Here is a 20807-nt window from a genome sequence, read left to right as displayed (position 1 = left end):
AAAATGCTTAAAATACACGTTAGAGCCATTCTGATAACGAAACGGATTACAGTTAAATGCACTGATTTTTGTTATATTAAAGGAAAAAGCAATTGCGAAAAAAAGGTGCAAGAAAAAAAAAATGACGATCCTGAAAAAAACCCTAAAATGCTTAAAATACACGTTAGAGCCATTCTGATAACGAAACGGATTACAGTTAAATGCACTGATTTTTGTTATATTAAAGAAAAAGCAATTGCGAGAAAAAAGGTGCAAGAAAAAAAATCTGACGATCCAGAAAAAAAACCCTAAAATGCTTAAAATACACGTTAGACCCATTCTGATAACGAAATGGATTACAGTTAAATGCACTTATTTTTGTTATATTAAAGGAAAAAGCAATTGAGATAAAAAAAAAGGTGCAAGAAAAAAAAAACATACGATCCAGAAAAAAACCCTAAAATGGTTAAAATACATGTTAGAGCCATTCTGATAACGAAACGGATTACAGTTAAATGCACTGATTTTTGTTGTATTAAAGAAAAAAGCAAATGCGATAAAAAAAAGTGCAAGAAAAAAATGACGATCCTGAAAAAAACCCTAAAATGCTTAAAATACACGTTATGTTATATTAAAGGAAAAAGCAGTTGCGAGAAAAAAGGTGCTAGAAAAAATAATGAATATCCTGAAAAAAAATCTAAAATACTTAAAATACACGTTAGAGCTATTTTGATAACGAAACGGATTACAGTTAAATGCAATGATTTTTCTTATATTAAAGGAAAAAGCAATTGCGAGAAAAAAGGTGCAGGAAAAAAAAATGACGATCCTGAAAAAAACCCTAAATTGCTTAAAATAGACGTTAGAGCCATTCTGATAACGAAACGGATTACAGTTAAATGCACTGATTTTTGTTATATTAAAGGAAAAAGCAATGACGAGAAAAAAGGTGCAACAAAAAAAATGACGATCCTGAAAAAAAAACATAAAATGCTTAAAATACACGCTAGAGCCATTCTGATAACCAAACGGATTATAGTTAAATGCACTCATTTTTGTTATATTAAAGGAAAAAGCAATTGCGAAAAAAGGTGAAAGAAAAAAAATGACGATCCTGAAAAAAAAACTAAAATGCTTAAAATACACGTTAGAGCCATTCTGATAACGAAACGGATTACAGTTAAATGCACTGATTTTTGTTATATCAAAGGAAAAAGCAATTGCGAGAAAAAAGGTGCAATAAAAAAAATCTGACGATCCAGAAAAAAAAACATAAAATGCTTAAAATACACGTTAGAGCCATTCTGATAACGAAACAGTTAATTGCACAGATTTTTGTTATATTAAAGGAAAAAGCAATTGCGAGAAAAAAGGTGCAAGAAAAAAAAACGACGATCCTGAAAAAAACCCTAAAATGGTTAAAATACATGTTAGAGCCATTCTGATAACGAAACGGATTACAGTTAAATGCACTGATTTTTGTTATATTAAAGGAAAAAGCAATTGCGATAAAAAAGGTGCAAGAAAAAAAATGACGATCCTGAAAAAAAACCGAAAATGCTTAAAATACACGTTAGAGCCATTCTGATAACGAAACGGATTACAGTTAAATGCACTGATTTATGTTATATTAAAGGAAAAAGCAATTGCGAGAAAAAAGGTGCAAGAAAAAAAAATGACGATCGTGAAAAAAAACTAAAATTCTTAAAATACACGTTAGAGCTATTCTGATAACGAAACGGATTACAGTTAAATGCCCTGATTTTTCTTATATTAGAGGAAAAAGAAATTGCGAGAAAAAAGGTGCAAGAATAAAAAAACGACGATCCTGAAAAAAACCCTAAAATGGTTAAAATACACGTTAGAGCCATTCTGATAACGAAACGGATTACAGTTAAATGCACTGATTTTTGTTATATCAAAGGAAAAAGCATTTGTGAGAAAAAAAGGCAAGAAAAAAAAATGACGATCCTGAAAAAAAACTCTAAAATGCTTAAAATACATGTTAGAACCATTCTGATAACGAAACGGATTACAGTTAAATGAACTGATTTTTTTTATACTAAAGGAAAAAGCAATTGCGAGAAAAAAAGTTGCGAGAAAAAAAAATGACGATCCTGAAAAAAAAACCTAAAATGCTTAAAATACACGTTAGAGCAATTCTGATAACGAAACGGATTAGAGTTAAATGCACTGATTTTTGTTATATTAAAGGAAAAAGCAATTGCGAGAAAAAAGGTGCAAGAAAAAAAAATGACGATCCTGAAAAAAAACTAAAATGCTTAAAATTGACGTTAGAGCCATTCTGATAACGAAACGGATTACAGTTAAATGCACTGATTTTTGTTATATTAAAGGAAAAAGCAATTGCGAGAAAAAAGGTGCAAGAAAAAAAAAATGACGATCCTGAAAAAAAAACTAAAATGCTTAAAATACACGTTAGAGCTATTCTGATAGCAAAACGGATTACAGTTAAATGCACTGATTTTTCTTATATTAACGGAAAAAGCAATTGCGAGAAAAAAGGTGCAAGAAAAAGAAAAATTGACGATCCTGAAAAAAAACCCTAAAATGCTTAAAATACACGTTAGAGCCATTCTGATAACGAAACGGATTACAGTTAAATGCACTGATTTTTGTTATATTAAAGGAAAAAGCAATTGCGAGAAAAAAGGTGCAAGAAAAAAAAATGACGATCCTGAAAAAAACCCTAAAATGCTTAAAATACACGTTAGAGCCATTCTGATAACGAAACGGATTACAGTTAAATGCACTGATTTTTGTTATATTAAAGGAAAAAGCAATTGCGAGAAAAAAGGTGCAAGAAAAAAAAATGACGATCCTGAAAAAAACCATAAAAAGTTAGAGCCATTCTGATAACGAAACGGATTACAGTCAAATGCACTGATTTTCTTATATTAAAGGAAAAAGCGATTGCGAGATAAAAGGTGCAAGAAAAAAAATGATAATCCTGAAAAAAACCCTAAAATTCTGATAACGAAACGGATTATAGTTCAATTCACTGATTTTTGTTATATTGAAGGAAAAAAGCAATCGCGAGAAAAAAGGTGCAAGAATAAAAATTGACGATCCTCAAAAAAAAAACTAAAATGCTTAAAATACACGTTAGAGCCATTCTGATAACGTAACAGAATACAGTTAAATGCACTGATTTTTGTTATATTAAAGGAAAAAGCAATTGCGAGAAAAAAGGAGCAAGAAAAATAAATGACGATCCTGAAAAAAAACCTAAAATTAAAATACACGTTAGAGCCATTCTGATAAAGAAACGGATTACAGTTAATGCTGATTTTTGTTATATTAAAGAAAAGCAATTACGAGAAAAAAAGTGCAAGAAAAAAAAGCATGAAACTGAAAAAAAAAATGCATAAAATACACGTTAGAGCTATTCTGATAATGAAACAGATTACAGTTAAATGCGCTGATTTTCGTTATATCAAAGAAAAAGAAATTGCGAGAAAAAAGGTACAAGGAAAAAAATGCACGATCCTGAAAAAAACGAAAATCTTAAAATACACTTTAGAACTATTTTGATAACGAAACGGATTACAGTTAAATGCGCTGGTTTTCGTTATATTAAAGGAAAAAGCATTTCCGAGAAAAAAGGTGCAAGAAAAAAAAACATATCCTGAAAAAAACGAAAATACTTAAAATACACGTTAGAGCCATTCTGATAACGAAACGGATTACAGTTAAATGCTCTGATTTTCATTATATTAAACGAAAAAGAATTGCGAGAAAAAAAATAGGCAAAAAAAAAAAGCCGTATTCTGAAAAATGCCAAAAATGCTAAAAATACACGTTAGAGCCATTCTGATAATGAAACGGATTACAGTTAAATGCGCTAATTTTCGTTATATTAAAGAAAAAAGCAATTGCGAGAAAAAAAGATGCATGAAAAAAAAAATGCACGATCATGAAAAAAAAACAAAAATTGCTTAGAATACACGTTGGGGCCATTTTGATAATGAAACAGATTACAGTTAAATGCGCTTATTTTCGGCACATTAAAAAAAAAATGGATCGCAAGAAAAAATGTGCAGGAAAAAAAAAATGCACGATCCTGAAAAAAGCCAAAAATGATTAAAATGCACGTTAGAACCATTCTGATATTTCATTATCGAAATGGCTATAACGTGTATTTTAAAACATTTTGGCTTTTTTCAGATCGTAAATTACTTTGCATTTTTCTTGCACCCGTTTCATGATTTTTTCCTTTAATATAACGAAATCATCAGCATTTAATTACGTTTCATTATCAAAGGTTTTCTTCAAGGTGTTAAAAATTTTTTTTCAAGGTGTATGTTTTTACTTGCATATTCATTTTTTTTCTTGCTGCTTTTTTGTTGCAATTGCCTTTTCCTATAATCTAACGAAAATCAGCGCATTTAAATGTAATCCGTTTCATGATCAGAATGTCTCTAACGTGTATTTTAAAAAAAATTTAGTTAATTTTTTTCAGGATCGTGCATCTTTTTTTTCTTGCACTTTTTTCACAATTACTTTTTCCTTTTATATAACGAATATCAGCGCATCTAACTGTAATCGGTTTCATTATCATAAAGGTTCTAAGGTGTATCTTAAGCATTTTTTTTTTCAAAATCGTATATATTACTTGCATTTTTTTTATACCACCCTTTTTCTCGCAATTACTTTTTCCTTTAATATAACAAAAATAAGCGCATTTAACTGTAATCCGTTTCGTTATCAGAATGGTTATAACGTGTAATTTAAGCATTTTTTTTTAAAGATCGTATCTATTCCTTTAGTATAACGAATAAAAGCGCATTTAACTGTAATCCGTTTCATTATCAAAATAGTTCTAACGTGTTTTTAAGATTTTTCTTTTTTTTCCATTATCTACATTTTTATTTTCTTACACCTTTTTTCTCGTAATTGCTTTTTCGTTTAATATACGGAAAATCAGTGCATTTAACTATAATCTGTTTCGTTATCAGAATGGCTCTAACGTGTATTTTAAGCATTTTCGTTTTTTTTTCAGGGTCGTCATTTTTTTTTCTTTTCCTTTTTTCTCGCAATTGCTTTTTCCTCTAATATAACAATAATCAGTGCATTTAACTGTAATCCGTTTCGTTATCAGAATGGCTCTAACGTGTATTTAAAGCATTTTCGTTTTTTTTTCAGGATCGTCCTTTTTATTTCTTTCACCTTTTTTCTCGTAATTGCTTTTTCCTTTAATATAACGAAAATCAGTGCATTTAACTGTAATCCGTTTCGTTATCAGAATGGCTCTAACGTGTATTTTAAGCATTTTCGTTTTTTTTTTCAAAATCGTCATTTTTTTGTTCCTTGCACCTTTTTTCTCGCAATTGCCTTTTCCTTTAATATAACGAAAATCAGCGCATTTAACTGTAATCCGTTTCATTATTAGAATGCCTCTAACGTGTAAATACACGTTAGAGACACGATAAATGCGCCGATTTTAGTTATATTAAAGGAAAAAAACGACGATCCTGAAAAAAAAACGAAAATGCTTAAAATACACATTCTGATAACGAAACGGATTACAGTTAAATGCACTGATTTTCGTTATATTAAAAGAAAAAGCAATTGCGAGAAAAAAAGGTGAAAGAAAAAAAAAATGACGATCCTGAAAAAAAAAACGAAAATGCTCAAAATACACGTTAGAGGCATTCTGATAACGAAACGGATTACAGTTAAATGCACTGATTTTCGTTATATTATAGGAAAAAGCAATTGCGAGAAAAAAGGTGCAAGAAAAAATAATGACGACCTGAAAATAACCCGAAAATACTTAAAATACACGTTAGATGCATTCTGATAACGAAACAGATTACAGTTAAATGCTCTAATTTTCTTTATATTACAGGAAAAAGAAATTGCGAGAAAAAAGGTGCAAGAAAAAAAAAATGACGATCCTGAATTAAAAACGAAAATGCTTAAAATACACTTTAGAGCCATTCTGATAACGAAACGGATTAAGGTTAAATGCACTGATTTTTGTTATATCAAAGGAAAAAGCAATTGCAAGAAAAAGGTGCAAGAAAAAAAATGACGATCCTGAAAAAAACTCGAAACTGCTTAAAATACACGTTAGCGGCATTCTGATAACGAAACGGATTACAGTTAACTGCGCTTATTTTCGTTATATTAAAGGAAAAAGCAATTGCGAGAAAAAAGTTCAAGAAAAAAAACCCCGAAAATGCTTAAAATACACGTTAGAACCATTCTCATAACGAAACGGATTACAGTTAAATGCACAAATATTTGTTATATTAAAGGAAAAAACAATTGTGAGAAAAAATATTCAAGAAAAAAAAATGACGATCCTGAAAAAAAAAGTGCTTAAAATACACATTAGAGGCATTCTGATAACGAAACGAATTAAGGTTAAATGCGCTGATTTTCGTTATATTTAAGGAAAAAGCAATTGCGAGAAAAAAGGTGAAGAAAAAAAATTGACGATCCTGAAAAAAACGCAAATTCTGAAAATATACGTTAGAGGCATTCTGATAACGAAACGAATTACAGTTAAATGCACTGATTTTTGTTATATTAAAGGAAAAAGCAATTGCGAGCAAAATGGTGCAAGAAAAAAAATGACGATCCTGAAAAAAAAAATGCTTAAAATACACGTTCGAGGTATTCTGATAACGAAACAGATTACAGTTAAATGCGCTGATTTTAGTTATATTAAAGAAAAATGATATTGCGAGAAAAGATGTGCAAGAAAAAAAATGACGATCCTGAAAAAAAAAAATGCTTAAAATACACGTTAGAGGCATTCTGATAACGAAACGGATTACAGTTAAATGCGCTGATTTTCGTTATATTAAAGGAAAAAGCAATTGCGAGAAAAAAGGTGCAAGAAAAAAAATGACGATCCTGAAAAAAAAAACGAAAATGCTTAAAATACACGTTAGAGCCATTCTGATAACGAAACGGATTACAGTTAAATGCGCTGATTTTCGTTATATTAAAGGAAAAAGCAATTGCGAGAAAAAAGGTGCAAGAAAAAAATGACGATCCTGAAAAAAAAACGAAAATGCTTAAAATACACGTTAGAGCCATTCTGATAACGAAACGGATTACAGTTAAATGCGCTGATTTTCGTTATATTAAAGGAAAAAGCAATTGCGAGAAAAAAGGTGCAAGAAAAAAAATGACGATCCTTAAAAAAAAACGAAAATGCTTAAAATACACGTTAGAGGCATTCTGATAACGAAACGGATTACAGTTAAATGCGCTGATTTTCGTTATATTAAAGGAAAAAGCAATTGCGAGAAAAAGGTGCAAGAAAAAAAAATGACGATCCTGAAAAAAAACGAAAATGCTTAAAATACACGTTAGAGGCATTCTGATAACGAAACGGATTACAGTTAAATGCGCTGATTTTCGTTATATTAAAGGAAAAAAGCAATTGCGAGAAAAAAGGTGCAAGAAAAAAAATGACGATCCTGAAAAAAAAAACGAAAATGCTTAAAATACACGTTAGAGCCATTCTGATAAGGAAACGGATTACAGTTAAATGCGCTGATTTTCGTTATATTAATAGAAAAAGCAATTGCGAGAAAAAAGGTGCAAGAAAAAAAAATGACGATCCTGAAAAAAAAAACCGAAAATGCTTAAAATACACGTTAGAGGCATTCTGATAACGAAACGGATTACAGTTAAATGCGCTGATTTTCGTTATATTAAAGGAAAAAGCAATTGCGAGAAAAAAGGTGCAAGAAAAAAAAAGACGATCCTGAAAAAAAAAACCGAAAATGCTTAAAATACACGTTAGAGCCATTCTGATAACGAAATGGATTACAGTTAAATGCACTGATTTTTGTTATATTAAAGGAAAAAGCAATTGCGAGAAAAAAGGTGTAAGAAAAAAAATGCCGATCCTGAAAAAAAACGAATATGCTTAAAATACACGTTAGAGGCATTCTGATAACGAAACGGATTACAGTTAAATGCACTGATTTTCATTATATTAAAGGAAAATGCAATTGCAAGAAAAAAGGTGCAAAAAAAAAAATTACGATCCTGAAAAAAAAACGAAAATGCTTAAATAACATGTTAGAGCAATTCTGATAACGAAACGGATTACAGTTAAATGCACTGATTTTCGTTATATTACAGGAAAAAGCAATTGCGAGAAAAAAGGTGCAAGAAAAAAAAATGACAGATCCTGAAAAAAAAACGAAAATGTTTATAATACACGTTAGAGGCATTCTGATAACGAAACGGATTATAGTTTATTGCGCTGATTTTCGTTATATTAAAGGAAAAAGCAATTGCGAGAAAAAGGTGCAAGAAAAATAAATGACAATCCTGAAAAAAAAACCTGAAAATGCTTAAAATACACGTTAGAGGCATTCTGATAACGAAACGGATTACAGTTAAATGCGCTGATTTTCGTTATATTAAAGGAAAAAGCAATTGCGAGAAAAAAGGTGCAAGAAAAAAAAATGACGATCCTGAAAAAAAACGAAAATGCTTAAAATACACGTTAGAGACATTCTGATAACAAAACGGATAACAGTTAAATGGGCTGAATTTTGTTATATTAACGGAAAAAGGAATTGCGAGAAAAAAGGTGCAAGAAAAAAAAATGACGATCCTGAAAAAAAAACTAAAATGCTTAAAATACACGTTAGAGGCATTCTGATAACGAAACGGATTACAGTTAAATGCGCTGATTTTCGTTATATTAAAGGAAAAAGCAATTGCGAGAAAAAAGGTGCAAGAAAAAAAAAATGACGATCCTGAAAAAAACACAAAAATGCTTAAAATACACGTTAGAGGCATTCTGATAACGAAACGGATTACAGTTAAATGCACTGATTTTTGTTATATTAAAGGAAAAAGCAATTGTGAGAAAAAAGGTGCAAGAAAAAAAATGACGATCCTGAAAAAAAAAACGAAAATGCTTAAAATACACGTTAGAGGCATTCTGATAACGAAACGGATTACAGTTAAATGCGCTGATTTTCGTTATATTAAAGGAAAAAAGCAATTGCGAGAAAAAAGGTGCAAGAAAAAAAAATGACGATCCTGAAAAAAAAACGAAAATGCTTAAAATACACGTTAGAGGCATTCTGATAACGAAACGGATTACAGTTAAATGATTTTTGTATGAAAAAAGAAAAAAGGTGCAAGAAAAAAAGAAAAAAACATTCTGATAACGAAACGGATTATAGTTAAATGCGCTGATTTTCGTAAAATTAAAGGAAAAAGCAATTACGAAAAAAAAGGTGCAAGAACAAAAAAAAAAAAAAAAAAAAAGACGATCCTGAAAAAAAAAGAAAATGCTTAAAATTCACGTTAGAGGCATTCTGATAACGAAACGGATTACAGTTAAATAAGCTAATTTTCGTTATATTAAAGGAAAAAGCAATTGCGACAAAAAAGATACAAAAAAAATGACTATCCTGAAAAAAACCCGAAAATGTTTAAAATACACGTTAGACGCATTCTGATAACGAAACGGATTACAGTTAAATGCGCTAATTTTCGTTATATTAAAGGAAAAAGCAATTGCGAGAAAAAAGGTGCAAGAAAAGAAAATGACTATCCTGAAAAAGAAACGAAAATGCTGAAAATAGACGTTAAAGGGATTTTGATAAAGAAACGGATTAGAGTTAAATGTACTGATTTTCGTTATATTAAAGGAAAAAAGCAATTGCGAGAAAAAAAGTGCAAGAAAAAAAAAATTACGATCCTGAAAAAAAGTGAAAATGCTCCAAATACACGTTAGAGGCATTTTGATTACGAAACAGATTACAGTTAAATGCGCTGATTTTCGTTATATTAAAGGAAAAAGGAATTGCGAGAAAAAAGGTGGAAGGAAAAAAAATGACGATCCTGAAAAAAAACGAAAATGCTTAAAATACACGTTAGAGTCATTCTGATAACGAAACGGATTACAGTTAAATGCACTGTTTTTTGCTATATTAAAGAAAAAAAGCAATTGCGAGAAAAAAGGTGCAAAAAAAAAAATGACGATCCTGAAAAAAACCCGAAAATGCTTGAAATACACGTTAGAGCCATTCTGATAACGAAAAGGATTACAGTTAAATGCATTGATTTTTGCTATATTAAAGAAAAAAGCAATTGCGAGAAAAAAGGTGAAGAAAAAAAAATGACGATCCTGAAAAAAAAAAACTGAAAATGCTTAAAATACACGTTAGAAGCATTCTGATAACGAAGCGGATTACAGTTAAATGCGCTGATTTTCGTTACATTAGAGGAAACAGATATTGCGAGAAAAAAGGTGCAAGGAAAAAAAATGGCGATCCTGAAAAAAAACGAAAATGCTTAAAATACACGTTAGAGCCATCTAATAACGAAACAGATTACAGTTAAATGCACTGATTTTCGTTATATTAAAGGAAAAAAGTAATTGCAAGAAAAAAATGACGATCCTGAAAAAAAACGAAAATGCTTAAAATACACGTTAGAGGCATTCTGATAACGAAACAGATTATAGTTAAATGCGCTGATTTTCGTTATATTAAAGGAAAAAGCAATTGCGAGAAAAAAGGTGCAAGAAAAAAAAATGAGGATCCTGAAAAAAAAACCCCGAAAATGCTTAAAATACACGTTAGAGCCATTCTGATAACGAAACAGATTACTGTTAAATGCACTGATTTTTGTTATATTAAAGGAAAAAGTAATTGTGAGAAAAAAGGTGCAAGAAAAAAAAATGACGATCCTGAAAAAAAAAACACGAAAATGCTCAAAATACACAATACAAAATTTTCGTTATATTAGCAATTGCGAGAAAAAGGTGCAAGAAAAAAAAGTGATGATCCTGAAAAAAAACCGAATATCCTTAATATACACGTTAGAGGCATTCTGATAATGAAACGTATTACAGTTAAATGCACTGATTTTCGTTATATTAAAGGAAAGAGCAATTGCGATAAAAAAATGCAAGAAAAAATAAATGAGTATCCTGAAAAAAAAACGAAAATGCTTAAAATACACGTTAGAGGCATTCTGATAATGAAACAGATTACAGTTAAATGCGTTGATTTTCGTTATATTAAAGGAAAAAGGAATTGCGAGAAAAAAGGTGCAAGGAAAAAAAATGACGATCCTGAAAAAAAAACGAAAATGCTTAAAATACACGTTAGAGCCATTCTGATAGCAAAACGGATTACAGTGAAATGATTTTTGTTATATTAAAGGAAAAAGCAATTATGGGAAAAAAGTTGTAAGAAAAAAAAATGATGTTCCTGAAAAAAAAAACGAAAATGCTTAAAATTACACTTTAGAGGCATTCTGATAACGAAACGGATTACAGTTAAATGCGCTGATTTTCGTTATATTAAAGGAAAAGGCAATTGCGAGAAAAAAGGTGCAAGAAAAAAAAATGACGATGATAAAACATACAACTATTAAATACGATCCTAAAAATACTAAATATGATAAAAATCCCAATTAGAACCATTATGATTTTTAAAAGGACTATAAGTAATTGCCTTGATTATCGTTATATTAGAGCAAATTGAATTGAGAGAAAAAGGGGAAGGAAAAAGTAAAAAGAAAAAAAAATGATCCCAAAAATGCCAAAGATGATTAAAATACATATTAGAACTATTTTGATAATTAAAATGATCATAGCTAAATATGCAGATTATTGTTATATTGGAGTAAGAAGAAATTGACAGAAAAAGGGGGAAAAAATACAACTACTAAATACGATCCTAAAAATATGAAAGATGATGAGAATACAAATTAGAACTATTCTGATAATGAAAAAGATTACAACTAAATACGCTGATTGTCGTTATAATAGAACAAAAATTAATTCAGAGATAAAAAGGGGAACAAAAAAGCAACGATCCTAAAAATACCAAAGATGATTAAAATGCAAATTAGAACCATCTTGATAATGAAAGGGATTATATCTAAATATAATGATTATCGTTATATCAGAGCAAAAAATAATTGAGAGAAAAAGAAAATACAAATTAGAACCAATTTGATAATGAAAAAGATTATAGTTAAATCCGCTGATTATCGTTGTATTAGAGTGAAAAAGAATTGAGAGAAAAAAGGGTGAAAATGCAACTACTAAATACGATCCTAAAAATACCAAAGATGATAGAAAATAAAAATTATAACTATAAGCGATAGCCTTATATTTGAGCAAAAAGGAATTGAGAGAAAACAAGGAAAAGGAAGGAAAAATAAAGAATGATCTTAAAAATACCAAAGATGATTAAAATACAAATCAATACTAAATGCCATCCTAAAAATACTAAAGACAATGATGACATATATCAAAACCATCCTGATAATGAAAAGGACTATAGTTAAATGCGCTGATTATCGTTATATTCAACGGAATAGAGAAAGAAAATACCAAAGGTGATAAAGATACAAATTAGAACCATTCTGATAATGAAAAGGACTATAGTTAAAAGCGCTGATTACCGTTATATGAGAATAAAAAGAAATTGAGAGAAAAAGTGGAAAGAAAAAATGCAACTACTAGTTGCGATTCTAAAAATACCAAAGATGATAAAAAATATAAATCAGGACTATTCTGATAATAATTCTGATCATAATAATTATCACCGTCAGCATCCCCATCAATAATTTTCATTTTCTTTTGTGATAAGCGATAGCCTTAGAGTGTAGCGTATTGTTACAAATACTTTCCTTCGGATATCATCATGATCATCACCATTACCTCCATGAACATCATTATCATCATCATTGTAACCATCAGCAGCAGCCTGAGAAACATCATATTTTTTTCTTTTTTTTCTAAATTGCATAGAATACCAGATACCTATGGCGAATAGAGCAACTATTTGTTCTTTGGATATTCTATCGTTATCAACATTATTCTCATAATTATCATTATCATCAATATCAGTATTACTATTGTTAGTATTATCATATTTTTTAACATTTTTATTATCATTATCATCATCATTATCGTCATCATTACCATTACAATTATCATCATCATCATAAGAATCATTAATAACATCATCAACAATTATTATCCTTATTAATATTTTGATGGTAACCTTTAGCGAGTAAATGAAATGCAATGGGTGTTTACCGTAGAGTTTAGCACATATATCCTGCATATATTTCATCATCTTCACTACCATAATTATCCTCATCAGCAGCATCAATATCATTACCACCATCATTATCATCATCATCATAGTCATCATCTTCATCAGTACCATTTTCATCATCAGCATTATCATCATTATCATAAAAATCATTATCATCAGCAGCAGCATCAATATCATCATCGCCATCACCCTCATCATCATCATCTTCAGCAGCAGTAGCAGCATCAGCAGCATCAGCATCATAATCATCAGCATCATCATCATCATTATCATAAAAATGATCAACCTAATAAAATTACAATTTCTTTCTTATTCTTGCAGATTACTAGCAACCAGTAACGACTGAATGAAATGTGATAAGCGATAGCATCAGAATGCAGCGTATTGTTACAAATAGTTTCCTTCGGATATCATCATCATCACCATTACCTCCATCAACATCATTATCATCATCACCATTACCTCCATCAACATCATTATCATCATCACCATTACCTCCATCAACATCATTATCATCATCGTAACCATCAAGGATAAGGATAAGCCAGATTTGCGGAGCAGATACTACGCCGGGCTTGTATGCGCTGTGCCAACGATTGTTGACTCGATCTGAGCTTGGTCCTTACCCAACGCAGTGCCCAGCTACGTCAGTAACCGCCAGGTGACAGTGGAAACTCACGAGTTTGGGCGGGACTCGATCTGCCGACCACGGGGACACGATCTGTCGACGCGCTACCACTGAGCTACCAGACGGCTCCGTAACCATCAGCAGCATCATCATATTTTTTTTATTTTTATTCTAAATTGCTTAGAATACCAAATACTTATGACGAGTAGATGAAATACATATCCTTTGGATATTCTATCGCAATTAACATTATCCTCATCATTATCATTATCATCATTATCAATATCACTATTGTTAGTATTATCATTATTTTAATCTTCTTTATTATCATTATCATCCTCATCATCATCATCACTGTAGTGGAGCAGGACGCCCTATATCTGTAGCGAATAGGCGTAGTACCGTTGAATACCAAATAGGCGTCCTACCTACCAATAAATGTAGTGTGCAGGTGTACGGAATGGCAGTACAATGGCTCAAAGCAAGATGAGTATAATAAGGAGACGTTTGATGATGAGTATATGCATAGAATTAGCCCGCTTGGCACGTCACTCTTCCTTTGCTGCCACCACCCAGTTATCTGCGTCTGGGAACGTCATGTGTTTGTGGGGGTGTAAGAATCGTGTGCAAGAGAGTATAAGGGAAAAACAGGAGTGTGGGCGTGGATGTATGTGTGTATAATATGCGTGTATGAAAGGGGTTTGGTAGCGTGCGAACCGAGGGGGCGTATATGGGATGTGTGAATGTACGAACGAATAACTCAACGAATGTGTGAGCGAGTAAACAGTTGAGAGATTCCGTGCTTAAACCGACTCGATGTGTACTAATTATTCCTACGTGTGCGATCCTTCAGAGTAATCAACATGTAGCTGGAGATTTCAACCATATGTAAATAGTAATCCGAGAGTCCATCATCTGCATCGACTCCAACTCTCAGGTAAGTAGTAATCGTCTTTAAAAGCAATGAGACCAGCTTCCAGGTAAGTACATAATTTTTTTCTGTGACCAAATTTCTAAATAACTTATAAATGAATAGGCCAGGAGTATATCCATCACTCATTGACATATACTGGTGTAATAAAACACTTCAAAGGTAATTTCGTTTATCATGTGCAGAAATACCGTAATCATTAAATAACAGAACAATTGACATACATGTAAAAATAAATAAACTTTATAGTTGTTGGCCTTTGCTCCACAAACGTTCACTCTTAGACACCATTCAAGATGTGACATATATATATATATATATATGCTTATAGAAATACCCCATGGTATACGAACAGTGGCAAAAAGGATCTTAACCAACACAATAAAGATAGATGAATAGCGAAACGGATCAACTCAGAAATCGAGGTTGATGTCGCCCCAATAAAATTAATCTAAAATGAATGTGGAGGCGTAAATACAGGAATGATACTAGACAAATTCCTAAATAAGGAATATAGATTAACTTAATAATTGACATAAAATAACTGCGTATAGGGGCAAGCAGTTATATACAAATCAAAGAAACTAACTATTAGCTCGACTAATATAAATAAAATATGGCGAATCGACGCAATCTCATAGATGGCACCACAATATATAGTTTTCTGCAGAATTTAGTTACGAATAGAATAAAAAGAAGGCACTTTGTCTATGTTATAGCTGGTATTAATGTTGATGCAATAATCACCACTCTCGACCTGAATTTCACAACTGTACATGACCAATAACTTATCTGATTGCTGGACGAGATGGAAAAATCAGCCAGGGTACTCGAAGAGAGAGAACAGAGCTTTCTGACAAGACAAACGTGTTGAACAAAGGCTGGAAGCGGACCCCGCTGGAAGCCCACGTAGCTGCTCTTATATACAGAGCTTTTGAATTATCTTAAAATACTACGTAAAAGTAGATAAACACGTAAAATAACTAAAAATGAAATACTATTCTTAAAATGGAATCAGTGAAAAATAAAAATGACTTTTAAAACGCAGAGGCAGAATTAACGTAAATAAAAACTAACCCGATTGTAAACAAAAGAATGTCAGGGATGAAATACGCTAAAAAGGCGTAAAAGCTCTTAAAACTGAAAAAATAAGCAAAAATGCGAAACCGATTAAACGTCTAAAGATGCTGCTGCTTAAGAAACTACCCCCGACCTTCTCTATGCAATAAAAGCTCGAATATTCTGTGTACAAGAGATTACAAAGGGGTCACTGGTGTTTCAATATTGCTTTCTCGCTCAAGATACGTGCCTGCAAAGTCATTGAATTCAATTTCGATCTTAATTGAAGAAGGGCGACGTAACCGAGGGCGACTGCGCTTGGACCGCGACAAATGATACTACCAAAAATACCAAAGATACTAAAAATACCCATTGTAACCATTTTGATAACGAAAAGGAGTACAGTTGAATTCGCTGATCATCGTTATATTATAGCAAAAAAGAATTCAGAGAAAAAAGGGGAAATAAAAAAAAGATAAATATATATAAATCTCCCAAAAATACCGATAATGCTTAAAATACCTATTTTAACCATTTTGATAACGAAATAAAAGAAAGATAGATATATACAAATCTCACGAAAATACCAAAGATGCTGAAAATACACGATAGAACCATTCTGACAATGTAAAGGATAATAGCTAAATACGCTGATTATCGCTGTATTAGAGCAAAACATAAATGAGAGAAAAAAGTGGAACAAAATATAATACTGATACTACTAAAAATACCACAGATGCTAAAAATACGTATTTTAACCATTTTGATAACGAAAAGGAGTACAGTTAAATGCGCTGATGATCGTTATATTATAGCAAAAAGGAATTGAGAGGAAAAAAGGGAAATAAAAAAAATGATAAATATATACAAATCTCCCGAAAATACCAAAGATGCTTAAGATGCTAGAGCCATTCTGATAATGTAAAAAGGATAATAGCTAAATACGCTGATTAGCATTATATGAGAGAAAAACATAAATGAGAGAAAAAAAGGGGGAAAAAATAATGATTCCACCAAAAATACCATAGATGTTGAAAAAACATATTTTAACCATTTTCATAACGAAAAGGAGAACAGTTAAATGTGCTGATTATCGTTATATTATACAGGAAAGGACTTTAGAGAAAAAGGGGGAAATAAAAAAACTTAAATATATAAAAAATCTCCTCCCCAAACCCCCCCAAAAAAAGGCTTAAGATACACGTTAGAGCCATTCTGATAAAGGATTATAGCTAGATTATCGTTATATTGGAGCAAAAAATAAATTAGAGAAAAAAAGGGGGGAGGGGATAATAATGTTACTATTAAGAATACCAAAGATGCTAAAAATACCCATTTTAACCATTTTGATAAAATGCACTGATTATCGTTATATTATGCAAAAAGTAATAGAGAGAAAAAAGGGGAAATAAAAAAAATGATAAATATATACAAATCTCCCGAAAATACCAAAAATGCTTTAAACACACGTTCGAGCCATTCTGATAATGCAAAGGATTATAGCAAAATACGCTGATTTTCGTTATATTAGAGCAAAACATAAAAAATAGAAAAAGGGGGATAAAAAATAAAAATAATATTACCAAAAACACCAAAGATGATAAAATGACCTATTTTAACCATTTTGATAACGATAAGGAGTAGAGTTAAATGCACTGATTATCATTATATTATAGCAAAAAGGAATTGAGAGAAAAAAGCGGGAAAAGAAGAAATGATAAATAGATACGAATCTCCCGAAAATACCAAAAATGCTTAAAATACACGTTAGAGCCATGCTGATAATGTAAAGGAGGACAGTTAAATGCGCTGATTATCGTTATATTATAGCAAAAAGGAATTGAGAGAAAAAGGGGAAAAAAAGATAAATATATACGAATCTCACGAAAATACCAAAAATGCTTAGAATACACGTTAGAGCCGTTCTGATAATGCAAAGGAGTACAGTTAAATGCACTGATGATCGTTATATTATAGCAAAAAGGAATTGAGAGAACAATGGGGATATCCAAAAAAAAAAAAAAAAAAAAAATCCTAAATATATACACATCTCCCGATAATAACAAAGATGCTAAAAATACCCATCTTAACCCTTTTGATAACGAAAAGGAGTACAATTAAATGCGCTGATGATCGTTATATTATAGCAAAAAGTTTTTATTTTTATTTTTTTTTGGATGTCCCCTTTTTCTCTCACTTCCTTTTTGCTATAATATAACGATCATCGCCGTATATAACTGTACTCCTTTTCGTTATCAAAAGGGTCAAAATGAGTATTTTTAGCATCTTTGGTATTTTCGGGAGATGTGTATATATTTAGCTTTTTTTTTTTTTTGATGTCCCCTTTTTTCTCTCAATTCCTTTTTGCTATAATATAACGATCATCAGCGAATTAAATGGTATCTTTAGTATTGTTATATCAAAGAAAAAAACAATTGCGAGAAAAAAGGTGCAAGAAAAAAAATGCACGATCCTAAAAAAAAAAAAAAAAAAATCCTTAAAATACACATTAGATCCATTCTGATAATGAAATGGATTACAGTTAAATGCGCTGATTTTCATTATATTAAAGGAAAAAGCAATTGCGAGAAAAAAAGGTGCAAGAAAAAAAATGCACGATCCTGAAAAAACGCCAAAAATACTTAAAACACACATTAAAGCCATTCTGATAATCAAACGGATTAAAAGTAAATGCGCTGATTTTCGTTATATTTAAGGAAAAAGCAATTACGAGATAAAAGGTGCAAGAAAAAATACACGATCCCGAAAAAAAGCGAAAAATCCTTAAGATACACGTTAGAGACATTCTGATAATGAAACGGATTACAGTTAAATGCGCTGATTTTCGTTATATTAAAGGAAAAACCAATTCCGAGAAAAAAGGTGCAAGAAAAAAAATGACGATCTTCAGAAAAAAAAAGAAGAAAAAAAAAAAAAGAAAATGCTTAAATACACGTTACAGCCATTCTGATAACGAAACGGATTACAGTTAAATGCACTGATTTTCGGTTTATCAAAGGAAACAGCAATTGCGAGAAAAAAGGTGCAAGAAAAAAAAATCACAATACTGAAAAAAAGCGAAAAATGCTTAATATACACGTTAGAGCCATTCTGATAATGAAAGATATTACAGGTAAATGCGCTGATCATTATATTAAAGGAAAAAGCAATTGCAAGAAAAAGATGCAAGAAAAAAAATGCACGATCCCGAAAAAAAAAGCAAAAAATGCTTAAAAAACACGTTAGAGCCATTCTGATAATGAAACGAATTACAGTTAAATTCGCTGACTTTCGTTATATCAAAGGAAAAAGCAATTGCGAGAAGAAAGGTGCAAGAAAAAAAAAATGCGCGATCCTGAAAAAATGCCAAAAATACTTAAAATACACGTTCGAGCCATTCTGATAATGAAACGGATTACAGTTAAATGCGCTGATTTTCGTTATATTAAAGGAAAAAGCAATTGCGAGAAGAAAGGTGCAAGAAAAAAAAATGCACGATCCTGAAAAAAAGAAAAATGCTTAAAATACACGTTAGAGCCATTCTGATAATGAAAAGTATTACAGTTAAATGCGCTGATTTTCGTTATATTAAAGGACAAAGTAATTGCGAGAAGAAAGGTGCAAGAAAAAAAAAATGCACGATCCTGAAAAAAGCAAAAAATATTTAAAATATACGTTAGAGCCATTCTGATAATGAAACGGATTACAGTTAAATGCGCTGGTTTTCGTTATATTAAAGGAAAAAGCTATTTCGAGAAAAAAGGCGCAAGAAAAAAAAATGCATGATCCTGAAAAAAATAACGAAATATGCATTAAATACACGTTAGCGCCATGTTGATCATGAAACTGATTACAGTTAAATACGCTGATTTTCGTTATATCAAAGGAAAAAGCAATTGCGAGAAAAAAAGGTGCAAGAAAAAAAATGCACGATACTGAAAAAAAGCCAAAAATGCTTAAGATACACGTTAGAGCCATTCTGATAATGAAACGGATTACAGTTAAATGCGCTAATTTTCGTTATATCAAATGAAAAAGCAATTGCGAGAAAAAAGATGCATGAAAAAAAATGCACGATCGTGAAAAAAAAAAATGCTTAGAATACACGTTGGGGCCATTTTGATAATGAAACGGATTACAGTTAAATGCGCTTATGTTCGGCATATTAAAGGAAAAATGGATTGCGAGAAAAAATGTGCAGGAAAAAAAAATGCACGATCCTGAAAAAAGCCAAAAATGATTAAAATGCACGTTAGAACCATTCTGATATTTCATTATCGAAATGGCTAAAACGTGTATTTTAAGCATTTTTGGCTTTTTTCAAGATCGTATAAATTACTTGCATTTTTTTCTTTCACCCTTTTCATCGGAATTGCCTTTTCCTTTAATATAACGAAAATCACCGCATTTAACTGTAATCCGTTTCATTATCAGAATGGTTCTAAGGTGTATTTTAAGCAATTTTTTTTTCTTTTGAAGATCGTCTATATTACTTGCATATTCATTTTTTTTTTCTTGCTGCCTTTTTGTCGCAATTGCCTTTTCCTATAATCTAACGAAAATCAGCGCATTTAAATGTAATCCGTTTCATGATCAGAATGTCTCTAACTTGTATTTTAAAAATCTTTAGTTTATTTTTTTCAGGATCGTGCATCTTTTTTTTCTTGCACTTTTTTCGCAATTACTTTTTCCTTTTATATAACGAATATCAGCGCATTTAACTGTAATCGGTTTCATTATCATAAAGGTTCTAAGGTGTATCTTAAGCATTTTTTTTTTCAAAATCGTATATATTACTTACATTTTTTTTCTTCCACCCTTTTTCTCGCAATTACTTTTTCCTTTAATATAACGAAAATAAGCGCATTTAACTGTAATCCGTTTCGTTATCAGAATGGTTATAACGTGTAATTTAAGCATTTTTTTTAAAAGATCGTATGTATTCCTTTAGTATAACGAATATAAGCGTATTTAACTGTAATCCGTTTCATTATCAAAATAGTTCTAACGTGTTTCTAAGATTTTTCTTTTTTTTCCATTATCTACATTTTTATTTTCTTACACCTTTTTTCTCGTAATTGCTTTTTCCTTTAATATAATGAAAATCAGT

The sequence above is a fragment of the Penaeus japonicus genome, unplaced genomic scaffold (assembly GCF_977035675.1).
Source record: "Penaeus japonicus unplaced genomic scaffold, GWHDUDI00000001_assembly GWHDUDI00000020, whole genome shotgun sequence".
NCBI classification, from domain to species: Eukaryota; Metazoa; Arthropoda; class Malacostraca; order Decapoda; family Penaeidae; genus Penaeus; species Penaeus japonicus.
Note: the sequence above shows the minus strand (reverse complement) of the source record.